Source organism: Camelus dromedarius, chromosome 23 (genome assembly GCF_036321535.1).
Source record: "Camelus dromedarius isolate mCamDro1 chromosome 23, mCamDro1.pat, whole genome shotgun sequence".
Lineage (NCBI taxonomy): Eukaryota > Metazoa > Chordata > Mammalia > Artiodactyla > Camelidae > Camelus > Camelus dromedarius.
In genome coordinates, this window is record NC_087458.1 from 31,889,482 (window position 1) to 31,907,651 (window position 18,170).

At 40.5% G+C, this 18,170-nt stretch overlaps 1 long non-coding RNA gene across 1 annotated transcript in view; it reads right to left on the reverse strand.

Annotated features, from left to right (window-relative positions):
* Positions 1-548: 548 nt before the first annotated feature.
* Positions 549-18,170, reverse strand: part of LOC135319018 (uncharacterized) — a 32,488-nt gene continuing 14,866 nt past the window's right edge. The window contains exons 2-6 of the long non-coding RNA XR_010377581.1: positions 10,085-10,270; positions 9,130-9,337; positions 8,151-8,210; positions 7,400-7,620; positions 549-1,319 (exon numbers count right to left, since the gene is read on the reverse strand). This is a non-coding gene — a long non-coding RNA (uncharacterized LOC135319018). The remainder of the gene's footprint in view (positions 1,320-7,399; positions 7,621-8,150; positions 8,211-9,129; positions 9,338-10,084; positions 10,271-18,170) is intronic.

Below are 18,170 nucleotides of genomic sequence, written 5' to 3' on the forward strand. Positions count from 1 at the left end.
CATCAAATTGTCAGCTCAGGGAGGGCAGGACAAGCCCTCTCCCCTAGGCCCCTCCCTCTGGCAGAGCATCAGGTTGGGAGGACCTGCTGAGCTACACCAGCCTGTATTCTAACCCTGGTCTTGAGTTCTTAGCAAACTGCTTCACTTATCCATACAAACCCAAGGTAGATTAGAAAGATTTTAGATGTTGAGCTAGACTATTGATTTGGGGATTTTGCACTAGCAACCTGCAAGTACATGTTCTAATGATTCTGTCTTCTTAAAACCACACCCAGATTTAAGGAGTATTTGTGGAATGTCTTCGGAGTAAAAGGGACTGTACTTTAACAGACTATATGTTTTATAACATGAACAACCCTGACAGGGTCACAAATGGAACCACCTCACAAGTGACAGAAGACAGGTGAGAGGCACAAAGCAACAGGTCACAGAGATGGTAAGAGCAAAGTTGTTTCTCCAACCCCCAAAAAATTTTTTGAAAGAACCGAAAACTCTGAATTTTGAAAGTGAAACACTATCATATAAAGAAATAAAATAAATAATCCTCTTCATCAGTGTTTCAAGATCTGACTGCAGAATTTTTAGCATGCCATACTGAATCCTAGCACAGAAAAATCAGATGGACTAGTGGTGAGTAAGTTCCAGGGAAACGGCAGCAATTCCTCCACTTGTAAGAGGACACACACTCAATTGTCGAAGGTGATTTTAAACCACATTCTGGAGAAATTCAGAAGATTCAGGCACCGATTCTAGATGGTGATGACACGGAAGGACGTTTTGGATGCATGCTTCTAACTGAGTCACCGGCATTCTTACACTGCAGGGGGAAACGGAGGCTCTCAGTTATGAGCAGAGATGTTCCTGTCATGTCTCCCAGGCCGTGCCTCGGGGACTCAGTGTCCTGCAGCAGCCTGGCCCCAGACGAGGACCCGCAGCGTGGCCCACTCAACCAGGAGGGGCACTGTGCTTGAGAAAGCCCATCCCCGATGGGAGAAAGAGGGGCTGGTGGGGTTGTGTGTACCTAAAATGATCATAGAAATACACCTGCATACATTCATTTGATACAATTAATATTAGCAGGCTATTTAACAAAATTTCAATTGTCAGTGTTAATTTTACCATTCCTTTCCTCTTCTCCCCTGCACTCTGAGACAGGCTTAGGCTCTCTCACACCTGCAGCTCTGATGCAATAGTTGTGAAGTCATTTTACTTTGCTGCAAGTGTCCTCGCTCCCCGTGTCGCTGTGACTGTCGTCTCTTAACAGAGTCAGATGTCTTCCTGGATCTCTCCCTGAGTTCCTTGCTCCTGCTTCTCAGATCCTGAGATAAAGAACAGGTGAAGACACATGACTAGAAAAGGCACTGTGGACTTGACCAAGTCCTCAGTGACCCCCTAGGTGAGTGCTGCCCACACCTTACCTTCGATTCTCAACGTTCTGCCCAGGGTGACATCCAGACAGGAAAGAGTCTTGGGCCCAATTAAAAGCTGTGAGGCTTGGGTGCAGGGAAAGGTGCAGGAGCTGGTTCTGGAGCCGGGCCCCTCCCCACCTCTGCTACTCTCTCTCCCGAGGCCCTGCCCCCAAGCCCCCAGGCTCCCTGATCTTCTGTCCTTCTCTTCTACACTACTCCAAGCCCTTTTCCCCTTCCTTTATTCCCTGATTATCCCCAGCTGGAGTGATTTTTTCATCACAGCATCTAAAAAAAATTTCCTACAGCTGAAAAAGAAGTCTCCAGAGGTCAATGCCCACATGGTGGTTCCTGAAGAGAGCCCCTGGTTAGGGGGACTCTCACCAACACTCACAGGGCATCAGACATGTTGCAGGGTCGACCACCCCCAACAAGAATTTGCTGTGACCCCTATGCCCGCACAGCATCCCTGTTCACAAAACTGTAGTTGGGCCACTTATCCGTTATTAAGAAGCAAAAGTAAAAAAATTGCTCATGTTTCTTACTAAAATTATCTATGAGGTGGAAAAAGAAATTGTAATAGAAAAGAACAAATTTGACTCCATGTTAGATGTGTTCGTTTGTCTTTAAACCTGTACCCTGTTTTCTAGGCTAAGACTTGTTATCTCTGCACCTTTTGTAAAAGAAGGTTGCCTTTAGCCTGAAATATCCAGGAGGGCCTATTTTGCGGGCTCTGATCTTTAAGGATGTTAGCTCTTCTACACTTATGTAGAGATGGCAAGTTGCAAAATAAAGAATAAACTTTGTTTTTTTGAGGTTTTACAGGGGTGCCATGATTTGACCCACATGGACATCTGCAAGAACAAAGGATTCCAAGGAAATCAATTCGTACAGCAAGAAGTTTGCAACAACCAACCACACCCCCGCCCCTTTTTAGTAAAAAAGGAGACTGAATTCTGACTTGGGGAAGAGGGTTCTCCAGGATATCAGTATGCCATCTTCTGGGTCTGCCAGCTTTTCAAATAAAGTCACTATTCCTTGCTCTAACACCTCATCTCCCGATTTACTGGCCTGTCATTCAGGAAGCAGAACTAGTTTTGACGTGGTAACTAAATGACTTCATTGGAGGTAGTATGTCTCCACTGTTTCCTCATTTCCAATATGTCACAACCTATCAATTTTATATGCTGTTTAACAACACAACCAAAAAACCTTTGTTAGGGAATTGATTCTATGGAAAGAAAGTTATTTCTACTCCTTCAAACCTTTTTTTTTCTTTTCTATTTTATTTTGTTTTGCTTATTGAAAAGAAAATAAAAGTGAAATCATTTTATTTCACGTATTTTTGTTACAACTACATATTTTAAATTCTACAGAAAGATTTAAATTGCATTATAAATTTGTTCATATATTAATATAAAGATATATACACAATCAATGCGGATTAGGAAAGGAATGGATATTTACTAAAAATCCACTGCACATCCAGTCTTTTACAAGCATATCCTGGAATATAATAAGCTCTAGAATCCAGGGGTCCCCCACCCCCTTTCTCCCTGCCGAGTGCCTTAGTAATCAACAACCAAGGCACCATCATAGAGCCACGCGATATGTATTTTAGGTATAAATGAGGAAATTAACTCATTCAACTCTAAATCAAAAACCTTAAAATAAATACTTAACTTATTTACAAACAAAGAAAATTGAACACAATTAAGTACAGTTTCTTCCCCAAGGTCACTAAGCTAATAACTGGTAAAGGCAAGATTTGAGCTCATCTGCCTGATTCTAAACACTAAGGTGGAAAACACATTTGATTGTGGAGGGTCCAGCAGCAAAGCCTATCACCCTATCTTTATTCAGATCTAGCCTTAGACAGCCTGAGACAGCACCCCATTCCTATGGAACTCGAGGATAACACAAAGGATTTTATATCCAGTAGTTTCTTAGATCTCATTTATATAAAGTGTCAGCAGGTCAGCAGAAAAAACTCTGGGAAATATGAGTGGGTCCAGAGCTTTTTGCTGATTAGTAACTTTATCAGAACAGCGTGACCTTCCCATGAGAGGCCACATGGACCTTAACTAAAGGCAGGTGAGCAATGAAAACTAGCAAGACCCTGGAACTCAAGCAAGAAGGATCACTGCCATCCCCCACCAAGTTGCCTCTTCACCCTCGTGGGCACGATGGCAGAAGATCCAGGTTCTTGTCCAAGTTACACTATCATGGATTCTCACCCATAAACAGATACGACTCTATGCTGTCTTAAGTCCTTCCCAACTCAAATATGATGACACCAATATCTGAGCAGAATGTCTATGTCTCCACTTCCTCTCTTCTGTTAGGAGAATAATTCTATGGCCACAAAGCAGAAATCCAACTAAAAACACCATGCATGAAGCCAGGTGAAAGTCTGCATAAGACACTTTGCTCTCACGGACAGTGAATGAAAACTCAGAATAAGTGGTTCTTCTTCCTCTGTAAGTGGGAGGTAGCCTGATTGTGTGTGTGTGTGTGTGCGTGCGCGTGTGTGCGTAAATCAAATACAATGAATTCTGGGATGTGTACAGATTTTTTTATGTTACTGTCATTTCATGAGGATGAGACAACCTTTAAAGTAATTTGAATCTAGTGTTCTGAGATATTCTCAGGTTCTTTTGGTGGAGGAGGGGAAAGGGGAAATGAAAGGAGGAAAGAAGTAAATGAAGCAAAGGAGTAAGAATACTGCTAGCGAAAGGCAAGACATTAATTTTGTTCCTACTTGCATCACACACAAATTAGGGACTGGCTTTCCCCAGGTGTGTTGTCGAACACTGAGTTGCAGAAGAGGCAACAGCCCATTTCTCACTGAACTTGTGACAGTACGTGGCATCTTATAGACACAAATCATTTACCCTGATCAAACACTCTAGCAGCAGGCCGTAATTCTCCTATTTTGAGACAGAAGAAAACAGGAGTTCAAAGCGGATATATAACTTGACAAAAGTCAGAGGACCATTAAACAAGAGAGGATGAATTCAAACTCAGATCTGAATGCAGAGTCTGCTCTTCTCACTCCCAGGACTGGAAAATCCTTAACACACAGGCTCCCCAGCTCCCCTGCAGTGTTCCTGGCGCCAAGCATTTCCCATGTTAATGGTCGCCAGTTCTCACAGTCACAGCGCTCTGTGCAGCCAATGGCCTCCATCGGACCTTGATCATCTACCTGTCACGCCCAACAGGCTTCTCCACAAAGGCAGGAATGCTGGCTTTCAAGTGCATAAAAAGCCATCCCTGGTCTAACCTGGGCTCTTCGGAGGCCTCTCCAGCCTAAAGGCAGCCATGAAAATGCTCACAGTTTGTACATGAGCCACACTACCTCTCTCCATCAGTCTCCCCAAATACACTACTTAGCTACGACCACTTTGATAATCTTGGAAACAAATTTTGAAAAACAGAAAAGAAAGGATTCTGGAACAAGTATTTAATACTAACAATTTTAAATGACAAGTTACAAAGTGAGTATTGACAATCCGAATCTGCCTTCCTAGGTGTCAGTTTGAAGAGTTAAAAAATATAATTGCAAAAAATTCTCACTTACAAAATTAAGTAAAACATAAACAATAATCTGGGCTAAACTCAAAAATAATGCCCATGTTGTACATGGAGAAAAATACAGGACTATACTGAGGGGTAAATTAAGAGATGTGAATGTAGAGACATCAACATATTGCATGGAGGAAAGCAGCTTTGTAAAATGAATGCTCTTTTAAAGATAATTCAAAACTTACTAAAAAATCCTATGAAAACCCTTATCTGTTTTTATACTTTAACTTGAACAAAGAATTTTAGAATTCTTCAGGAATAATAAAGTCATAATACTAGCCAAGAAAAATTGGGATGGAAGAAAAGAATCAAAAAAAAAATCACACTGTCAGATATTAAATAAACTTTTACAATATGTAAGTTATGGTGCTGGAGTAATAAAGTAAGATTGACAGAAATAAACCATGAGCTCAAAAAGAGACTTTAGTGTACATAAGTATTTTGTGCATGTGGGATTTCAAATCAAAGAGCAAAGTATGAATTCAATAATTGTCCTGGGAAAATCAGAGAATCACCTGGAAAGAACAAATTCTATTCCTGTCATAATGACCAAAGAAAAATTACAGATAGTGATGTAAATATTAAAAAGTACTAATAACAGCAAATGCAACTCTTTGCTCATATTAATTCAACTTCTCCTCACTATAACAAGTACTATTATCATCTCCATCTTAGAGATTAAAAAACCTACAGAAGAGATTTGTACCATTATAAGAAAGTATTTCTAAAATAATACCAAAAATAAAACCCAAAAAGAAGACATTTACTATCTTAAGTATATTTTGGGCCACAACAAAAGTAAACCTACTGAATAAAATGAAAGGCAAGAAATGACAAGTAAAAACTGCGTGATACATATTGATGAAGTCAAGGGGTTAATGTTCATAACATACAAAGAGCTGTCACAAAGCAACAAGAAGCTCCCTCACTTAACTGTGTGCGAAGGACAAAAGGGATCATTCACGTTTTAAAAGTCAGATGGCTAATAAGTGAAAAATGCTGAATACCTCATTGGTCATCAAATGCAAACTAAAACAATGAAAAAGCACTTTTGCTCATCATATTGGCAAATATTTTTAAAAGTTGTTCTAGCTAGTGTCCATCTGTGAGAGAACAAACTGTGAGCAACGTGTTTGGAGGACGACATGTCAATGGATATGTAAACTCTGATAAACGTGTGTACACACAGATTCAACTCCCCTTCTAGGAATCGTTTCGTTTAGAAAAAAATCAGTTCAAAAAGATTTACTCATCAGAGCATTTACACAGCACTTTTTACAATGGTATGAAGAAAAGCTGAAGTGAAATCATATCCAGCGATAGAGAATTGGTTACATAAGTTATTCTACATCTTTTCATTCCCCGCAGGAGAAGGAATTTCTAGAGTCACTTGAAAGGAGCCTGTGATGTATGTAATTGTCACATCCAGGGACTAAATTTCCAGAAACCTTAACTAAAGGAATACTCATACAAGATCACAGGAATGTTTGTACAAGAAGGACGCCAGTCAAACACCCTTTCTGACAGTGGAAAATGGAGAAAACTTAAGTATCCACCATCAAGACAATGATGCGGTAAATCAAGGCGAGCTGTGGGCACTAAGGGGCAGGCGTTTTGGCGTGGTCCAAGGCCTTGTCCACAGTACTCTCCCACCAAAGGTGTCCTTACACAAGAGACCAAATCTACTGCACATCAGGAGACCCCTCTACTCTATCTGAAAGGACCGGGTGAGTCTGGAGTGGGAGGACGTCTATGATATACACCTCAGTGAATAAACCGAGCTGCACAAAACATATAGTGTGGCCTTATTTTTCAATACAGCATATATAAACACACATATACATAGATTTCTCATATACATGTATGTATGTATGTGTATATATATATGACAGGCATAAAGGTCATGAAATATATACACCACATTGTCAGCAGTTTTTACTCTCAGGAAAAAAAGGGGAAGGGATGTAGGGGCCTTTCGGTACCACCACAGTTCTCTTTTCAGTATTTCAGTTAAATATACTTGGAATTTAAAAGTTTATTTAAGTCCGAAGTAAAATGGACGATGCCTCCACAAGACAGAATGCTATACTGGTCATTAAAAATCATGCCAGGGGAGAGAGAATACTGTAGAAAAACGTGTAATAAGCCGAATGGAAAATGGATGTCTCCACACAGTAAACAGGCACAGAGTGCTCGCTGGTTTTTATGACAGATGTAATACACACTGATGAAAAGAACAGAAAATAGATGTAAAAGTGTTAATTATTATCTCTGAGTAGTGGGACCAGGATAGACACTTTTGTCCCTTTTTTCAGACTTATTATATTAAATACACATTATTTTTCATCTGAAAAAAGCATTTTTAGATGTCTAGTACCACACATTGAAAAAATTACACTAGTACTTACAGAAATAACTAGGAGACACGGCAGCAGCGTCACAAAGTGTAGAACGGGCGATCCTGAATAACACCGCGCAGTTACATAAGGACCCACAAAGTAAGAGCACCTGCTGTCTTAGGGCGTAGCCCCCTTCTATTTGTCAGTTGTGTCTTCAGGGCTAAGGCAGTTGTGAGCACGGCCAGTGTCAGTGCTGGTGTCTGGATGGATGCCACTGGAGGTGAGGGCACCTGCAAGCCGAGAGGAAGAACAGAAATCATCCTCTGCTTTTTCTGTCTTGTTTCTTTGTTACTTTTGAAGAGAGGTGTAAATAAGATAAACTAAATCTTCCCTATTAAAATTTCAGTAATGAAACCGTTTTTAAAGGGTTCACAACTTATATTCTGCCTATAACTGTCTTTTCAACAAAGCATCATATTTCTTAAATGTTAATTAACTCAGTTAATTAACTACCTGTTGAAACCTATTAAAGAACATGAAATGCACTATGTAAAATCACCACGCCTGCAGTGACTGGCACATCTGTCTTGATAGCAGTGCAGTCAGCCCCCACCATCCCGTGGCCCTGAGCTCCTTATGCTGCTAAGAGAGCACGCTGCCACCTCAGATGGAGAGAAACGGTGAAAGCGTTTTCTGAAATCTACAGCACTGACAAAACATAACTGACAAATCCCAGGCTCCTTTGAGGCTGTCATTTTCTGTTTCTGGCCTACACCCGTCAATGAGCAGAACCACCCCATTCCCGAGCCATGGGACTCACGTGGGAAGCAGTTTTGGAGAAATTTCCAGGTATAGAATGTAACCAACTATACATAGAACTCTGAAAAAAGAAAAGATGCAATACTCTGATTTTGGAAGAAACTCAAAATATTCTCCTAAGCCTTAGTAGCTGGAAAGGCTGGGCATCTCCTAAGCCACTTATTTATTTCACAGCCAGTGAGCATCTCCCACAAACCCTGTTTCCCTGTGTCTGCTGGGAGCCTCAGGCACACTGTTGCTGTCGATCTTATAAGTCACAGGCCTGAGGCGTGTGTCTCACGCCTGCAACTCTCACACAGGCTCGCCTCCTAGCCTCACTGTCTGAACTTGGCCCCATTTTCTCACCTGTTTATTTGGTATCTGTTCTTCTGTAAGCTGCCTGAAATGCTTTTTGGAACAAGTCAGAAGAATCAGTGGGTAGAGAAATGGACAGATGGACAGGTGAGAGTTGGGGAGACAGAGTGACTCCAAGAAAAGGGGAACAAAGAAAATTTCCTATGCAGAACCCTCTTCTAGTCAGGGAAGAAAACCACCACGGAGAAGTGTGAAGAGGCAGGTGGCTTAGGACTGTTTCCTGGATTCCATGAAAAGTCACACCAAGAGATGAGAGGGTAGAACTATAAATAATAAAAGAAAAAAGCATGCATGCTTGAAAAATATATCTACAATATGTACTTTCTAAAGAATAGATTCAAATCAGCACGGCCCAATAACACAATCCTTGGGTATTTACAGAAGTGAGAATCCCATCTCCAAACCACAAGGCATCCCTTCGGAGCACTAAGAGTCTACACGGGACGGTCATAAAGCTGTCATCGCAAAAGCGATGCTATCCTGCCCTTACAAGGAATGAGCAGCTGTGCTCGGGCTGCCCACGCGCGCCATTTACACCCCACAGCACCTCTACGGGAGAGGGACGCCTAGCGAGCCCCATCTCTGCAGGACAGAAAACAAGTCCGGGAGAGGCTAAGCCGACCTACCAGTTCTCCATCTCACAGGACTGGTCACTCCAGAGCAGGACTTGAACTCGGACCCACGTTTGTAACCGCAGTACTACCGTGATTTGTGTGCTTTTTGTGTGTATAATACATTTGTTTCCGGCATGAAAGGATATTTAACAAATGTTCGGTTGTCTTGTCTATCTCATTAGCTCACAATCTTTATATTTTTGAATTGTACTCTTTTCCCCTGGAGAAAGGAACGGAAAGAGCGGGGGTCAGAATGAGATGGGGCTCCATTCTTTATCTGTTACCTCATCTCATCCAGTCCCCAACCAGGGAGAAGGAACAAATGTTCTCTTCATCTTTAAAGAGAGAGCTCCACTGATGGTGACTTACTCAACTCCAAAACCATGTCTGGGGGAAGGGCACAGACAGCAACCAGAGAAGTATCACCCGTAGGAAGGAGAAAAGAGCTCAGGGTGTCAGCCTGATTTAATTTCAATGGATAATATAATACCACAGACTAAAAATACTAGCATGCAGTGAATTTGCTATTTCTTGACATCTAGCAAGTTTTCATAGCCCGCATGAAACATTATCGTGAACTAGTTAAAGGAAGAGTCCACACTCAGGGAAAATCAATGCCACAGGCAGGCTGAAACCGAGGCTGGAGGAAAGGAAGAGAAAAGGCATAGTTAAGAAGAGGGGAAAGTCTGGGAAAAAGACATCATCACAAGCACTCTCCAGCATCATCCAGCTATCATATAATCATTCATTCAAGAGAGAGTTACTTAGGTCCTATTTTGTGCAAGATTTTACACAGGGCAAAGCAAGAGTGCAGCGTACATGGTGGCAGCAAGTGGCGGGGCTATAATACAATTCTGATCCTGGTACCTTGCACAATTGTACTCAGTATAAAGGCAAAAATATAAGGTAAAATAATACTATGTAAACTCTACGCATTGTTGAAAAAAATTAAAGAAGACCTAAATACCTGGACAGACACACCACGCACATTCCTGGATCAGATGACAGCGCTCTTGGGATGGCAGTGCTCCCCAGAGCGATCTGTATACTCAACGTGGTCTCGATCACAATCCCAGCCGGCTCCTCTGCAGTAACTGACTAGCTGCTGCTACAATTCATATGGGAATTCGAGGGACTCAGTAACCAAAACGTACTTGAAAAAAAGAAAAAAATGAGAGGACTTGTAATTCTCAATTTCAAACCTTACAACTGTATCTCCAGGTGAGATTAGAGGCCATTTTTAAGTTATTACTGGGTTTATCCTTATTTTCAAAATTCTCTACAATGAATATACCTGTTAGAATAAGAAAAATAAAAAGAAAGGTATCTTGTAAAATATGCACAGTGATTCATTCATTGGGAAAAAAATTATTTTATCTATAAAGAGGTAAACAAATATCTAGTGAAAAAGGACTACTTAAAAACAAGTGTGCATTTACAATTTTCATAATTTGAAAACTGAAAAGCACAAAAATATCAAGTTACTAGGGAGACTAGTGAAACATATTAATAGTTATTTTCAAAAATTCTAATTGAACAATGAAAACTCAAGAAAGGGAAAATTGTGATTGACACCCAAGTGCAAACACATGGAGAGCAAACGCCTAGAAATCACAGTTCCTTTAAATCTGCTTCTAACTCAATAGGAGAGGAAATTCCTCACTTAGGGGACAGTGGAATCCCATACATAAGACAGGATACACAGTACAAACTGCAGTAGTATCGGGAGTGAATTTCTTAGAATTCTAATGTTACAACATTGCTGAAAAACTATAAAAACACTGACAGACAGATTAAAACACACAGTCATATATATTATATAGAAACATATGAAGTCTGCTCCCATGTTGCATAGAAATACAAACATATTTGTTCATTTATAGGCACTGATTACTTTATCACAGATAGAATATTTCAAATAAAACAAAAAATCAATAATACACTCCTCTTGTCAAATCTACTTGATAAGTTACTCTGCTATGCAACCATAATGTGTTTAAGATAGATCTAAAATTAGTGAAAAATCTTTGTATGGTTTCTTGAATTGTTCTCAAAATTCCAAGCTTAATATTAAAATAGATCTGAGCAGTATTTCTATATTAACTTTTCCCTTGTGAAATGAACAACACAGTCTGTTGTCAAAATTCTGTCCTTACAATGATTCACGAGCACCGTTTCCTAACAAAACTGCTGAACAGCAAGGCACTATCCAGACACTGTGACCAAATAAATGAAACACAAGGAAGACAGTGACCCTATCCTGGAGGGCTTATAATCTGTGTCAACAGCGGGTTTTTATTTGATTGGTTTGATTGGGTAGCAAAATAAAATCAATCAAGTACTTTCTGCTTTTAGCATTCTGTAAGTCATGACTGTTTTTAGTGTCATGAGAAGGAAAGACTTAAGCATGACTTGATTAGGTCAACTAGCAACAATCATCACTGGAGAGTGAGTAATAAAGAAGTTAACTGATAGAAATACTTCTGACTACATGAAACCTAAAATAAATCTACACTGATATCCGAAAGGAAAATGAGGAGATGAGGTCCCCAATGAGAAAACAAACTAACAAGGAATCAAAAAAGGAAAGACGTTTTCATTAACGATTCCAGGCAGTAGTGGAGCATAGTGGTGAGGATCACAGATGTTTGGGACGAACATGAGTGCCTGAACTCCCACAGCACTGGGTAGTTGTGAAACTGATATTTCAGAGAAATTTTCTGCATCTCAGTCTTCTATCCATACACTGGGGACAACAACCGCACCCATCTCCTAGAACGGTCCTACGAATTAAGTTATTTTATATATAAAATTTTAAATAAAATACCTCAGATTTTAAATAATACCCCAAAAGCACAAGGAACAAAGAAAACAGAGATAAATTGGAGTTCATCAAAATTTAAAACTTTGCTTCAAAGGGCACCATCCAGAAAGTGAAAAAACAACACACAGGAGAAATTTTTTTCAAATCATTTATCTGATAAGGAATTTGTATCTATAAAAAAAAAAGTACCTCCTACAACTCAACAATAAAAAGGCAACTCAATTAAAAGGTGAATAAAGGATCTGAAATGGTATTTTTCAAGGAAAATATACAAATGGCCAATAAGCACAAAGAAACGATGTTCAATATCTTTAGCTGTAAGGGAAATCAAGTCAAAATCACTAGGAGAAACCGCTTCACACTCACAACAATAGCTTATAATAAAAAAAAAGTGTAACAAGCACTAATAATGACACAGAGGAAGCGGAGCGCACAGCCCTTTCTGGTGAGGACGTAACACAGCGTGGCCACTTTGGAAAACAGCCTGGCAGGTCCTCAGAGAGTTGAACATTTGGTTTCTGAATGACCCAGCAACTCTGCTGTCTGGGCACAGACGTAAGAGAACTGAAAACAAATATCCACATAAAAACTCCTACAGGAATATTCATGGCGACATTACTCATCACAGCCAAAAAGCAGAAACAACCCAATTGCCTATCACCTGATGAATGGGTAAACAGTGGGGCCCAGCCATACAGTGGAATATTATTCAGCAATAGCAAAGCATAGAGTACTGACCCAGGCCACAACGTGGACAAACTTTGATAACGTTACTCAGTGTGAAATAAGTCAGTCACAATAGACGGTTCCACTTACATGAAGTGACTCGATTTAAATGAAATGTCCAGCACAGGCAAATCCACAGAGAGAGAAGAGTGGCTCCTTGGGGCTGGGGGAGGATGGGGAAGATGGGAATGACTGCTTATGCATACGGGGCTTCCTGTTGGGGGAATGAAAATATTCTAAGATTAAATGGGATGCACAATTCTGGGCATAGAGTAAAAACGACTGTATATTTAAATGGTTGAATTGTATTAAAACTGGTAAGAAAAAAAGCACCTCGGGCCAGTACCTTCCCTAGTAAATGCAAATTGCTAAATTTTATTAGAGGAAGAAGAAACTGCCCTCAGCATGAAAGTAGGAGATAAGCAAATGTGAGTTAACCGAAATTGGACAAGAGCATTTCACTTGAAACAGTTGCTGAGTGTACACGAAATATTCAGAAATAAGAAAATCTGTTTCACATCAGGAAGAAGCATTCTGCTTCAAATGCAGATCAAGGTTTCGGCAAGCCCAGCTGCTACAAATGACCAGAGAAGAAACCTGGTTCTTAAAACAAGCACCAGAGCCAACAAGGAAATGGTGGTGAGGAAAGCAGGCGGCCGAATATCTGGAACAGTTTGCTACAAATAATTTCTCCACTGAAAATTTAAAAATAAAATGAAAGTGATAAAATGCTCTGTTGACCTCACGTGAATGGGCTTCCTTCGGTGCTCGACTGTTCTGTAACCCCGATTGAGAGACTCAGGAGAATCAGCATGTCTCCTGGGAGTCCCCAAAGGACTGCCCACCAGCACGCTGACCACCATCACATCTACCAGGGTTGAATTGCAGAGAAGAGACCAACTTCTGAAAGGCACAGGAAATGTTGACAAGGGAAGAAAAAGCTGCAGTCAGTCCTGGGACAGAGGCCCTCTGAGCAGAGGCCAGAAGGCTGCAGGTGAACTGCAGTGGCCGTGGGACAGGAAGGGACCATGGGGGAGCATATCTCAATTCTCTCCTCTCTCTCCATCGGGTAGGAGAGATAAACATGCATCCTTCTCACCTGGAACTGTGGGTTGGCTGGCAGAATTCTTACCGACATGGAATGATTATTCAAGTCTCTGTGGAAAAAGTCAATAAATCGAGAGGGAGTAGGGAGCCAACTCCACGAGCCTCTCAATTGCACCCTTATTTATTGTGTATAATCAAAGGAAAAATTCATTAACAGTTGTGTGATAGTAATAGGAACTTCGGGAAAGACAGTATGAAGCAGAGATTGTAGAATACACAATGAGTACAAAGGATTAGTGTATCTTTAGGGAAGTCATGGGGTGAGGGGAGCAAGATACATTTTTAGACATGTGAATTACAAAGCAGACCACCAGACCAGCCAGGTCCTTGTTCTGTGGATCATAGACTATCTAACAGCACACAAGCTCAGCGTTTATAGCTGAGGGCCTCGGTCCTTGCTTTGCAACCAGCAGAGTGCTATCTAAAAGCTCAACTATGCAAGCAAAGCGTTGTCTCTGCTTTTTAAGGCAAGGAGACTGGAGTGAGGATGTACAGGCACTTGCTTGCAAAGCAGTTTTTAAGCATATATTTTTCTTCTTAAAGTTCACAGGAGGCTGGAGTGTGTTACAATTTGTTAAACCAATCATGGGGTCCCACATGGAACCATTATGGAGGACACCCTAGGATGACAAATCCTGCCTCTGGGTCTTTTCCTGCCATCTTCAGCCACTCTAGCAGGGTCTAGGCACATCCGTGAATAACGATCCTACAGAACTACCCACACTCTTAACTCCTGGTGCTTGAAACTTAATTTTAGCTCTACACAACTTAACATAGAAAAGTTTCAGAAATAAAAGATATAATATTCCTTTTATATCTCATCATATTACTGATTTTTCTGATTGCTCTAAGTTGCTTCTACTTGGTAAAGCACATAATTCTGCAGGTGAATTCAGTAATTTCCATTGGGCATATCTAGCCATTTTGGGCTCTCTAACTTCTATTGGTCAAATACCGATACACTTAATTGATTTCTTTGTTTATCAATTTCAGCCGGGAGGAGAGGGAGTGTCACTCTTTTCCTCAGCCCACCCTCAACCCTTTTCTCATCAACTCAGGCCTCCTGAAAACAAAACAAAGGATTGGTTTCCCTTCTACTCTTTCCACAAAAGCAACAGGAAACATCAGCCTGGAGAAAGAATTCAACACAAATGTTAAAACAAAAATCTATAAACCTGGAGCAACTCCATCTCCGAATCATGATACACAATGACATGAGAGTAAGTGTGTCAGGCACAAAGCATGCGTGAGCCTGACCACCTGATTTCTATTCTTCAAAGGAAGGAAGGTTTTCATATTTTTTATTATCATACTTTGTCATTGTTTCTGATTATGCCAAAAAATAGTTTATGAAAGAATTATGCACTGCAATAACAGATTACTATTGTATCAATTATAGAAGGCATTCAGAGGGGATAGGAAAAGCCACCTCTGTAAAAAATGCAAAATTTCTTCCCCTGTTAAGAACACCTATACAAAATGCAACAGAGAATTCAAATTCTTGTGGAGAGGAGCAAAAGCCACAGAACCAAAGCAAAGTCAATAGAATGAGTTAATTCAGAATTCACTGGACAAACATGCTCAATGCATTCAAATAATTTTAAAGGCACACTGCAAACCATTCACTTAATGATCTACAGGCTAGAGGAAGCATTTCCCGCTTTAACAGACAACAGAAATCAATAGGGTGCCCCAACAAACAAGGACCAAAGAACAATCAGGTTTTTAACAGCTTTGATAAATCAGCATGTTCTAAAGATCAAAATCCAGAAATTTTAAACATTCATTCACACCACAATGAAACAAGCACTTAAAAAAAAAAAAAACAAAGAAACTAAGCACATAGATCATGTACATAGATCAATGAGGACTTCATGTACCGCTGGAAGAACAGGCTATAGCCTTCTACTTGAAAAATAAAACTACTTTTAATGATAACTGCTAAAACACATTTCATCATTCATGTTGCCTTGAAAAATCTGAGGCACTTGTATCTGATCAGAAAAGCAATTCTGGGTAATAGTAGGTTACAATTCAGTGCCAGTTTGCTTTAGAAGAAAAGAGAAAAAAAAGCTACTGTTTCTCATATCCTGCACAAAGTGTGAAGTGTCTCCCTGCCTCTTTCTCCTCCCGTTTTCTGAGCTCATGCTCCCCAACCCTTCTGAAACAAGTATGAGAAACTCTTATTCCCACCAATATGCCAAATGACAAAAGAATATCAATTTATTTGTGTAAATATGTGCCTATACCTTGAACTGTAGGAGAAAGGTATCAGAAGTCCATATGAAACTTATTTCTAGATTCCTGAAGTCACACACACAAACGTTCACACAGACACAGACACATACCCCCTGGATTACTGGGCACTTCACAAGTTTAGGAATTCCAACTTCTAGAAGATAACTTTGTAGTTAGTTTAAAATACAAATCTGTCAGCTTTTGAAAGCCTTGATCATCTGCTAAACCATCCAAATATCAAAGAGATCCAATTAGCTTTCTCTGTAGAATGTAATTTCACTTGATGGCAAAACAGACCCTAAGAAGTACTGGATCAAAGATTCGTGTTTATCACTACCTATGATCGTTTTTAAGCACATTAACAGATTCAGAAATGTATGTCTCAACAACATTTATTCTTATTGAAAAAGCATACGTGTTCAACTCTCTATACAGTGACTAGGTCTCATGATGGTGTTTAAGAGCTATTTTGTGTATTGAAATATTTATTTTCAAGTGCAGACAAGGAGGGTGTGTATTACTCAGTTGTAGAGCACCTGCTTAGCATGAACAATGTCCTGGATTCAGTCCCCAGTACCTCCAAAAAAATAAATAAAAATAAGTGCATATTTAAAAATAAGAATAAAGTTATATAAAAAAAAAGCAGACTAAAAAGCACTGCAATCTATGTGCTACAATTATAGTAAAAAAAAAAGTGTTTCTTTCAAATATTGACTATATGCCAATCACAGAGACAATCACAAATCACACCTGATAACCATCACGTGTGATTCTCAGCAACACTACTAAGTAGACATGGATGAGAATCCCGGCACTGCGGATGAGGAGACGGAGCTCGGAGGAGCTGCGGACCCTGACCGTCCTGCTCCCCGTGACACCGCGTCTACCCAGGGCAAGCTCTGACAGACCTGCTCTGAGGGGACACCCAGCTGCATGGAACCTTGGGGCATTGGGGAGTCGCAGAAAACACTAAAAATTGTTCAGTGAAAAACCAGCTCAAATATATTACACTTTGCCACATCCTTTAAAAAGGGAAAATGACTGAGACCTTTTTGATGCCTCCGTGTCCTTTCTGCCATCATCAATTATTTGCCCTCTCAGGGTGACCAGTGATGAACTGGACCCCATATGAAATGCACTCATATGGAAGAGCTTTTAAAGTTATTTTAAGAAGTTTGTAAGACCCTGTCTATGCCTCACACAGGTGGTCATCCATCACTTCTCACCGGTGTGGACGTACCACCTGAAATCACTCCTTTCTGCTTTTTAAAATCCCTTCATCTAATCCAGGCTTTTCAACAGCAAAGAAGCACCTCAACCACAGACACTGGACAGCTTTTCACCAAACGGACTCGAACAGCCCATTGGACTACCTGGAAACCCTTTTCTTCTATTAAAACCACTTCCAGGTACTTCATCATTTTCTGATTGGTGGACTTGGCCTCTGACTGGCCTACTCAGAGAGCTCCCAGCCTCACATGCGGGGGTGGGAGAGGACCCTGCTGTTGGGGGAAATCAGTGAGGAAGGCGGACATACTCAAGCCAGGTCTGCAAGGGTAGAAGTGCCACAACGTGCTCAGAAATTATACCGTCATCACCCCTGGGCTCCCATGGACTTGTTTCACATTAACCAAACTCATGACACACTGATGAAAGAAAACCAGAAACTTAACTTATTAATGTAACAGAAGACGTGAAACTATGAACCAGACTGAAATATCAGAGTTCAACCATGAGTACATTTTCTCAATGGCCTAATCACGGGGAGGCAGTCACATGGCAAGCATGGACAGAAACAGAGCAGGAAGGGTTTCTAGATTAACTCAATGGACTAAATTTCTGTTATAAGAACTGATCTACTGCCTGGAAAACAAATAACGCCAATCACGATGCACTCTCTGTGGACAGTGGCCAAGACATGACTATGAGCATCTGTGTAACTCTCCTTTCCCTGTCCTTTCTGGGCTAACATATGCACAGAGGTACAAAGATTCAGGGATGCAGATAACTCTAAACACCCAAAGCCCATCTCTGGGAGCCTCAAACCAGTAAGCCAGGGTTTAAATACCAGCTCTGCCACTTACTATTTCTGTGATTTTGGCCAACTTACCCTCTGTGTGCCTCAATTTCCACACTGTAAAACTGGGATAACAATCAA